Source organism: Mchenga conophoros, linkage group LG16, assembly GCF_057382185.1.
Source record: "Mchenga conophoros isolate Kocher_MC1m ecotype Shallow Benthic linkage group LG16, M_conophoros_male_GT1.1, whole genome shotgun sequence".
NCBI lineage: Eukaryota > Metazoa > Chordata > Actinopteri > Cichliformes > Cichlidae > Mchenga > Mchenga conophoros.
Genome location: NC_140541.1, coordinates 21,766,573 through 21,776,017, shown reverse-complemented (window position 1 = coordinate 21,776,017; position 9,445 = coordinate 21,766,573).

The following is a 9,445-nucleotide window of genomic DNA, read 5'->3' as shown; positions in this document are numbered from 1 at the left end:
CTTTCATTACAATGAAATGCATGAGACAAATTCAATTATTTACAGTGATGCATCATTACAGGGTAGAGGTCTTTGTATAGCAATGTACTGCATTTTCATATGTTGTGCAAAGAGCACTGTGCCGCTAAGGCGAGACGCGATCAACTTTTCTAAAATCGCAATTTCTGTGTAAATGAATTTTGATGGTTATCTCAGTAGTGATAAATCCTGTCAGAATTCAGTCTGGCAACATTGCCAGTTTCTTATTAAAACTGTCAAGAAGCTCTAAATCTCTTTCACACTCTTTGTAGAACATTAGCAAGAAGACTGGTTCTTACATCTAGGACAAAGGGCATGCCAATACCCTGGTTGTCCTCCTGCGCACCACAGGAGGTCTTTCATACCTAGTATAGATTCAGCACTGCCTTGCAGCAAATATGAAATGTAGTGGAGCAGGGAGCTTTTGCTGAAAGGAAATATTAGTTTATTTCTGACAAATGGAACATCTTTAGCAGTAGTCAGTGATGTGTGTCATCCTGAGTTAGCCCCAGCTGTCTCATTTGACATTGCCTGCAGGAGTACGAGTGTCAAGTGTGATTTTTGTACAAGCAGGGTCAAACAGTCAATTCTCCTGACTGAAGATGGTGACAGATAATTGCTTGCAGCTTTACTTTGTAAACTTTCAGACGATAGAAGTGAAATATTATGCAAATTCAGACTGAGTAATTAGGAGACGTAGTAATCTAATACTAGCTCAGAGGGGAATCACTCAGTGATGACAAATTATATGATTCATTGGCCACAGAGGAACTGTAAATGTATCTTTTCAGTGCAAGTGAAGTGGGAGGATTACTGGAAATGATCAAACCTGTCTTCAGCAATATGCATTTACATGTAGAAATCACATCAGTGACAGTTTTAGGTTACATTTAAATGTCTGTAAGTAAGTTACTGTTGTTTACACGATGAGATGAACCAGTGTACAGTTAGAAGTATACTGCATAATACCAAATATAGAAATTCACTTTTTTGATCACTTCTATAAAAGACTGGAAATAAACTAAAAACCCATTATCATTATACTAAAACTAATGCTAATAGAACTAATGCCAAACACTTTGTTCTTTATCCATGGTCCTGGCAAGAGTACAAGATGAAGTGTTGCCATTTCTCCTCCTGCTATCGACCACTTCTCATCCTCCTTGACATCACTTGTTAATTAATGAGACGCTGCTAAGAAGACAGAGGAAGAAAAAAAGCAATATGTCTTCTGAGCCGCCAAAAAAACAAAAAAAAACAAAAACCCTAACAACAACCAAAAAACAAGACACTTCTTAGACCAAAAGGTTGTATTTCCTAGATATCTCTGTATCAAAGATTTTATATAGCATGCATAAACACAAAGGATGACAAATGTCAGTAGATAAGACATCGTGGCAAATCAACATGCAGAACACACAAGACTGGGGCATATGTGTCAAAGAGCTTTAAAGAACAAATGGTTGTGTACCTTAATCGAGATGCTGTGTTTCATGTTTTTGTTATACAAGATAGCAATGGGCTGAAATGACTTAACTGCGTCCTTTTAATATTCTTTGACTGAAAATAGATTTTAATAAATAAATAAAAACGTATGTCTCTAGGCACAGTTGTCTGAGCCACCAGGTGTTCTGCCTTTTATATCAGTGCTGTTGGCCAAAAGTAATGGTGTAGATTAGAACAAATAGTATGCTAAAATATTATAAATCCATGAGACACCCTGCACAAGGATGTGCAAGCCTAGTGTTATTTGTTTCTAAAAGATGGATATGCTTTTGGCTCATGCAGTAAACAGAAAACAGAACAGAAAATGTGATTTACTCCTGTGTAATCCTGTGCTAATAAATCTAATGTTTCAATCACAAATAAACATGTGACAGTGTTTTAGGTTGCTTCAATCTCATCAGTGGAATGGTGTAATAAATGTAAAACTGCATTTGCCATTAAACAATTTTGTTTTAATTAGAATTTTTACTTCAGAGTTCATAGAAGAAAAACTCTGAATGGATTTCTCTGTTAGCTTTCACTTGATGCACCATATGCCATTGAGAAACCTTCCAAAAACAATTGCTGTATTTTTTTGGGAAAACAGTCTGCTTCCTGTTTTGTGTCATACAATCATTCACCACATAAAACCCAGAGTTTTTACAAAATACTATAAAAATATTGAACCATACTGTCTAAATGTCACTGTAAGGGCTCCGATCTGTAACTGCTAAACCAGTACCGGTCTTCCTTTTCTTGCTCTCTTGTGGAAAATGAAATTTCAGGACTACTTATAATAACTACCTACAGTGTAGGAAAGTATTCACAGCACTTCACTTGTTCCATATTTTGTCATGTTATAGCCTTATTCCAAAATGGACTGAATTCATTTTTCAACCCAAAATTCTACACACTATATACTCCATAATGAAAAAGTGAAAAAGGTTTCCTTGCAAATTTATATATGTACATGTATGCATTTATGGATGATACGTTTACGGATGGTGGAGGCCACTGTGCTCATTGGAATCTTCATTCTACTACGGAAATTTTTATATACACCCCCAGATCTGTGCCTTGATAAAATACAGTCTCAGATATCTACAGACTATTTCCTGGACTTTGCTGATATGCACTGTCAACTATGGGACCTTATATAGACAGGTGTGTGCCTTTAAAAATCATGTCCAATCAAACGAAGTTACCACAAGTGGACTTAGTTATAGAAACATCTGACAGATGGTTAGTGGGAGCAAAATTTTGAGTGTCATGGCAAAGGCTGTGAATGCTTATGTAAATGTTTTGGGTTTTTTTTATATATATATATATTTTTTTTTTACTTTTAATAAATTTGCAAAAATATCAAGCAAACATTTTCACTTTGTCATTATGGGGGATTATGTGGAGAATTAAAAAAAAGTTAATCAATTTGGAATAAGTCTGTAACCTGACAAAATGTCGAACAAGTAAAGCTCCGTAAATACTTTTTGGATGCACTGTACGCAGCTTCAACCATCATGGAAGTATATCACTCTCATTCATCCTGCTAATACTAATGTGCAACCTTTAGCTAAATAAATACATAAGAATTAGAAAATACCAAACACATATTTGCTATAGGAATGCATAATGTTCTTAGTGAAGTCAAACAGTATTTGTATGTGGATATTTCCCACCAAACTCTGTGGTTCTCCTTAATTCAGTGGTCTTTTAGTGTTGCTTAGCTCAGTGTCTTAGGTTTACAACCCACAGTGTTACTGTTAAGTCTCACTGCTTTCATCAATCTCTTTCCAAACGCAGCAAGCAGTTGTTTAGAATCAAAAAAGCTCCAGCCTGCAAAAAACAAAACTGCTAATAGGCTTTGCAAACACAAAAATTTAAGTTTTCTACTAATAAATAACACTGAACATCAGACCATTTCTCCCTTTATGACCAAAACCAAAGCGTTCACTTTATTTGTTCTTTAGTTTAGTTTAGCCTCTTTAAATACATAATAATAAAATAATCCTGACAAGATAAAGCTCCCACACTGCGTTGGCACCATAAAAAGCATCTTTAAATTTTTTGATTTTCATTTGTATTCATAAACACATAAAAACATTACATCATTTGATGCAACTTCAGATTTTGTGTGTCCACGGAGATGTACATATGAAATACAGTAAAACCGCTGTCACTTCACTAATAACCCTGAAATTGCCTCTCACACTTCGGGGCCAGAAAACTGTGGAGCAGTTGATGCTTTAACATCTGCAGCACTGAAACCTCTGCCAGTTCATCTTACTGGCTGACCTACTGGAAATTAGTTGGGCAGATGAAAAAAGATTGGAGAGGCTTTCAAGCCAAAGGGAACTTTGACTCCCTAAGGACAGGAAATGAGAGACAGGTGACAGCAAGAGTGAGTGAAAATAGGTCAGAGATTGGTAGCATGAAAGCAGTTTGGTTAAAGACATTTTGTGTGCTTTAGCAATTCACCGAATAGCCACAGTTATGCTCTCTCTTGCACACCCTGCATTCTGTGCCCTCTACTTTACACACAGCTTCCCATATTCATCCTTAAACCGCCCTGTATGTGTTCTTCAATTAAATAAAATCCATGTTTCAAATCATTTTCATTGCTCCAAATATTCATGATTGGTCATAAAAGGACAATTAAAGTAAAACATAATATCAACTTTATGTTAAAGGTTTTTATGATTATGTCTTTACTTTTAAACACAAAGCAATAGACCAAGCAGTGTCTGTAAAACACAATACTGTTGGACCCACATCTGTTTGTTTTCAGCGCTAAAATAACATATCTATAATATGGCCGTAAATAAGCTAAGATCGTTTCAGGTCTAAAAATAAACAGTACAGTATATCAAGCAAACTAGATATTGTTTTGCAATCTTAAACAACAACAACAACAATCTTTATTTATAGAGCACATTTAAAAGCCTTGGGCATACCAAAGTGCTTTACATAAAACAATAAAAGGTTCAAACATTGATAACGGATAAAAAAAAATAAAAAATAACGAGTTATGTTCCTAGATAAAAGCTACCAATAAGAATGACTACAGCACATGGGTAATAGCAAGATAAAAGCTGTACCACCATAATAAAAGACACCAATAGAAAGATAGGAGGGAATTAATACAAGAGGTCAATAGGTCACAGCAACCAAACAAACAAACAAAACAAACCAGCAATTAAAGGGTGGAGAAGGCAAGTTTAAAAAGATATGTTTTAAGCTGTGATTTAAAAGAATGAATAGAATCAGATGCCCGGATGCCAATCGGGAGATTGTTCCACAGCACAGGTGCAACAAGAGCAAACGATCGATCACCTCTAGTCTTAAGTCGAGATCTGGGCTGAGCCAGCAGTAACTGTGACGATGACCTTAAAGCCCTAGCAGGAGCATAAGGGTTTAAAAGGTCCTTAAGGTAGCTGGGTGCAGTGTTGTTAGTAATTTTAAAAGTAAACAACAAAATTTTAAATTGAATACGATATTTGACAGGCAACCAGTGCAGATCGGCAAGGACAGGAGTAATGTGGGCAAACTTGCTGGTTTTGGTTAGAATGCGAGCTGCAGCATTCTGAACTGTCTGTAATCTCTGTAAAAGGGAAGAGTGGAGACCACAATAAAGTGAATTACAATAGTCTAGCCTCGACGTTACAAAGGCGTGGATGAGCTTTTCGAGATCTTTATGCGGGATATAGCGCCTAGCCTTAGAGATAAGACGAAGCTGGTAAAAACTAGATCTGACAACAGCAGACACTTGTTTGTCAAGTGAAAAGGAGCTGTCAAATAAGACACCCAGATTCCTGACAGTATCAGAGAGAGAACAACTAAGAAAACCAAAGGCATCCCGGAGTTTGGCACGAAGGGCATTACTACCAAAAATCATAATCTCGGTTTTCTTCTCATTAAGGATAAGAGAATTCGACAACAACCACTTCTTGGCCTCAGACATGCATTCTCGGAGGCTATTCAGAGACAGAGGAAGATCGTCGTTTAGCTCAAAATAGAGCTGGATATCATCTGCATAATAGTGATAAGCAATATGGTATTTCTCAAAGATGGCACTTAAAGGAAGCAAGTATAATGAGAAAAGGGTAGGGCCCAGCACAGATCCCTGGGGGACACCACAGCAAACAGGTACAGCCGAGGAAGAGGATGTAGCCAGATGTACCGTAGAGAGCCGATTGGAGAGATAGGATTTAAACCAATCCAGGGCAGCGCCCTTGATGCCTACAGTGTGCTCAAGTCTCGCTAATAAGATATTATGGTCAACCATGTCAAATGCCGATGATAGATCCAAAAGCACTAAGACTGAGGGGCGTCCATTGTCAGCCATTAGTAGGAGATCATTGAAAACACGAAGCAATGCTGATTCTGTGCTGTGATGTTGTTTGAAGGCCGATTGAAATTTATCATTTATATTATTCTCATCAAGGTAGGTCTGCAGTTGAAGCAGAACCACCTTCTCAAGTATTTTAGCCAGAAAGGGAAGCTTAGAAATTGGCCTAAATTGGCAAAATCACTAAGCTCAAGGTTCCTTTTTTTTAGAACAGGTTGGATTATGGCATGCTTGAGAGCTGAAGGTACATAGCCAGAAAGCAAGGAGAAGTTCAATATGGACAATAAACAAGGTCCAATTACACTGAAACAATCCTTAACAATACGGGATGGGAGAGCATCATGTACACAGTTAGTATTGTTCAACTTATCAATTAGACGCTTCAGAGTGGAGAGAGAAACGGGTTCAAATTGATAAAAAGTGGCCGAACAATCAGGAGTAGACATACAATCAGTCACCAGAGGAAGAGTAGATCTAAGGGATAAAACTTTATCTAAAAAATAGTTTGAGAATTTTCCACAAAGACCTGGGGAAGACAGCAGTGGCATAGAGGGACGGGGGTTCACCACAGAGTTAAAAATTTTAAATAGAATTCGTGGATTATCACCATTAGTGGTAATAATTTTAGAGAGAAAAGCCACTTTAGCCGTTCTGGCAGCAGTTTGGAACTTCGAGCGGCTAATACGTAAAATATCATAAGAAGACTGAAGTCTATCACTCCTCCACTTCCTCTCATCACGCCGACATATACGTCGTAGGGCACGAACAGAATCATTTAACCAGCATTGTGAGAAAGTTCTAGGGCGTTTCATTTTGATGGGTGCAACAATGTTAAGAATCGAGGAACAGGTGGTAAAAAGAGTATTAGTAGAGTTCTCAAGTGTGTGTGGGGAAGAACAATCCAGCATACTAAATGGGGAGTTAACAAAAGACGTAGTAAAGTTGACCACAGTATTGGCATTAATAGTGCGCGTAGGATAAAGAGGAGAGTTTAGGTATTGTCCAGTATCACCCAGGTCTACATCGAAGATGACCGGGGAATGATCAGAGAGACCAGTATTCCTGATTTCCTTAATGCAAATGTCCACATTGAATGAAAAAACCAAATCAAGGGTGTGGCCTTGAACATGGGTAGGCTCATTCACCCACTGAATAAGATTAAAAGAATCAGTCAGCACAAGAAAGTCTTTAGCCAATTGGTCATTCATACAGCAGACATGAATGTTAAAATCTCCAGAAACAATAACAGAATCATATTTAAAAAGAACGGATCCCAAAAAATCAGCAAATTCAGAGATAAACATCTTATGATATTTAGGCGGACGATAGACCACGACACACAAAGTGGTCCGAGAGCCCGTCAGTTCCAATAGCTGAAAAAAGACACTGAATTCAGTCGATGTCTCACTTCACAAGCCACATAGTCAGCAAGTGTTCCAGCACTAAAGATTGTGATCAAGCTGATTGAGAAAACTCCTCCTCAACCTGCTCAGAAAAGTAATTGTTTTTCATGGCTGATTCAAAAGTGCATTAGCATAAATTGACAGCTGTGGTGTGCAATATGCATGCGTAAAATTGGAGTTCATACTCCGGTCGGGCATGATCCTTGAGATAGAGCCATAGTTAACAGGCAGAGGTCAGCTGAAGGAACAGACCCTGACTGGAGTGAATGTCAGCAGTGAACTGCAGCCTCAGCAGCATGGCTCACACTGGCTTTTTTGTGTCTGTTAGCAGAATTAAACAATCCCCGGAGACATAACATCAACACACACACACAGGGTCCCTTCTGAATATTCAATTAGCCCTATAGGTATTAAGAGGAGCCAGCTAGGTTTCTCTAAAATAATTCAGACTGATAACCATGAAAGCAGTACCTCTACAGACCTGTTCAGGTTAGGATTTAGACATAAATCACATTGGTATCTGCTAAATTGTGGCCTTCATGAGAGCCACACATGGCTCCGGGTTAGGAACTGCTATCAGGACAAGAGTTTGTGCTCAGGATAGTGAGCTGGGGGGTATTAAACACTGATAAAAAATAAAAATAAAAAAGAAGGGAAAAACCCACCTCCATGAAAAATGACTCATACTCAAGTGCTCACATTCTCTTTGTCTGTAATCCTTGACAAATTTACTACAAAAATTTCACCAGGGAACTAAAATAATTTAAGTGGGTACAAAAAGGCTCCCATCCCATTTTGACCCTCAAGGAAACATGGCATTTGGAATTTTTAATTATTATCATTATTATTTTTTGCCTTGTCTTCAATTTAATTTGGCATTCAAGCACAAGGAGGGCACAATGGAAGAGTGAATGAATGTCTTCCTGAGTATTGGGTTCTGTGTCATCTCTACTCATGCAGCGGACAGTGAGGGCAAGACCGTTCACAATAAAATGCAATAAACCTGGACTGAAAAATACCTCTTTAATGGGTTAAGGGGCTAGTAAAAAATTCTATCATTTCTTTCCATAAATGAGGCGATAGGGAAAAAAAGAGGGGCTGAACTCTGAATACAGATTAAGAAGGTCTACAAGATGAACAATGCAATCAAGCAAGAAGACAAAAAGCCTGGTATATCCAGGAGAGAGAGCTTTTGTACTGCGGGGATTAGGTGCAAACTGCAAAGCGATATGTTAATTTCCAATTGCTTTATTTCACAAACAGCAGGTATTCACTCATTTCCCATTCTAATAGTGACAACATTTGATAACTTGAATGCCATCCTCGAATAATCAAATCATGCTATTGCCATACTATAACTATGTCATACTATATTAAAATCACATTTGCATTTGTAGAAATAAGGAAACTTCCTTTCCAGGCACAATGCAAATTAGCAAAAGTCCTTTGGAATCATAGTTTTACAATAAAGTTAAAAACACTGTTATTAATGCTTACCAAAGAAAACCACAGAGCCATTTTTCATCCAAGATAGTTTCTGACAAGTTGTGCAAATGTCAAAGTTATAAAACGAGTGATAGCATTCAAAAGAAGAGTCAAAACCCACCAAGGTCATGGGATTCATCCTCTGGAAACGGCTACTGTCAAAATGTATTAACATCTAGTAATCTTTAGGCTAGATATTTCGGTCTATACGAGGAACAAGCCAACATGCTTGTATGACAAAAAGAAAAAAAAAATAGTTATACGACTTTATTGTGAGTACTCTTTCTGGTGTTTTATTTTAATTTCCATAGCTATAGTTGGATCTTAAAGTCTGGACAAAAACTTAAATGCACTGGTTGCTTTTTACCCAACAGTCCACAGTCACACAGCATTCTGTGTCTAATAAAGGTATAGGACTTTCTCGACATCAACTTAAATAGAGGTTGCTAGAGCAATCTGCACGGACTGACAAGCAGAAATGCATCTTTGAGTTCATGTCCTCTCTGGATGCTTCCCATTTATCTTGTCTGTCAAGTAGAGAGGACATGATAATGAAAGATGAACACTCCAGTGAATGGCTCCCTCTGCCAGCCTACCATACAATGCCAAATAATGGAAACTCTGCTCAATGACCAGAAGTCTGCTAGATCTTGGAACCCTAGGACAAGTGGAGCGCTCACTCAGTTGATATCAGTTAACACAGTACTTA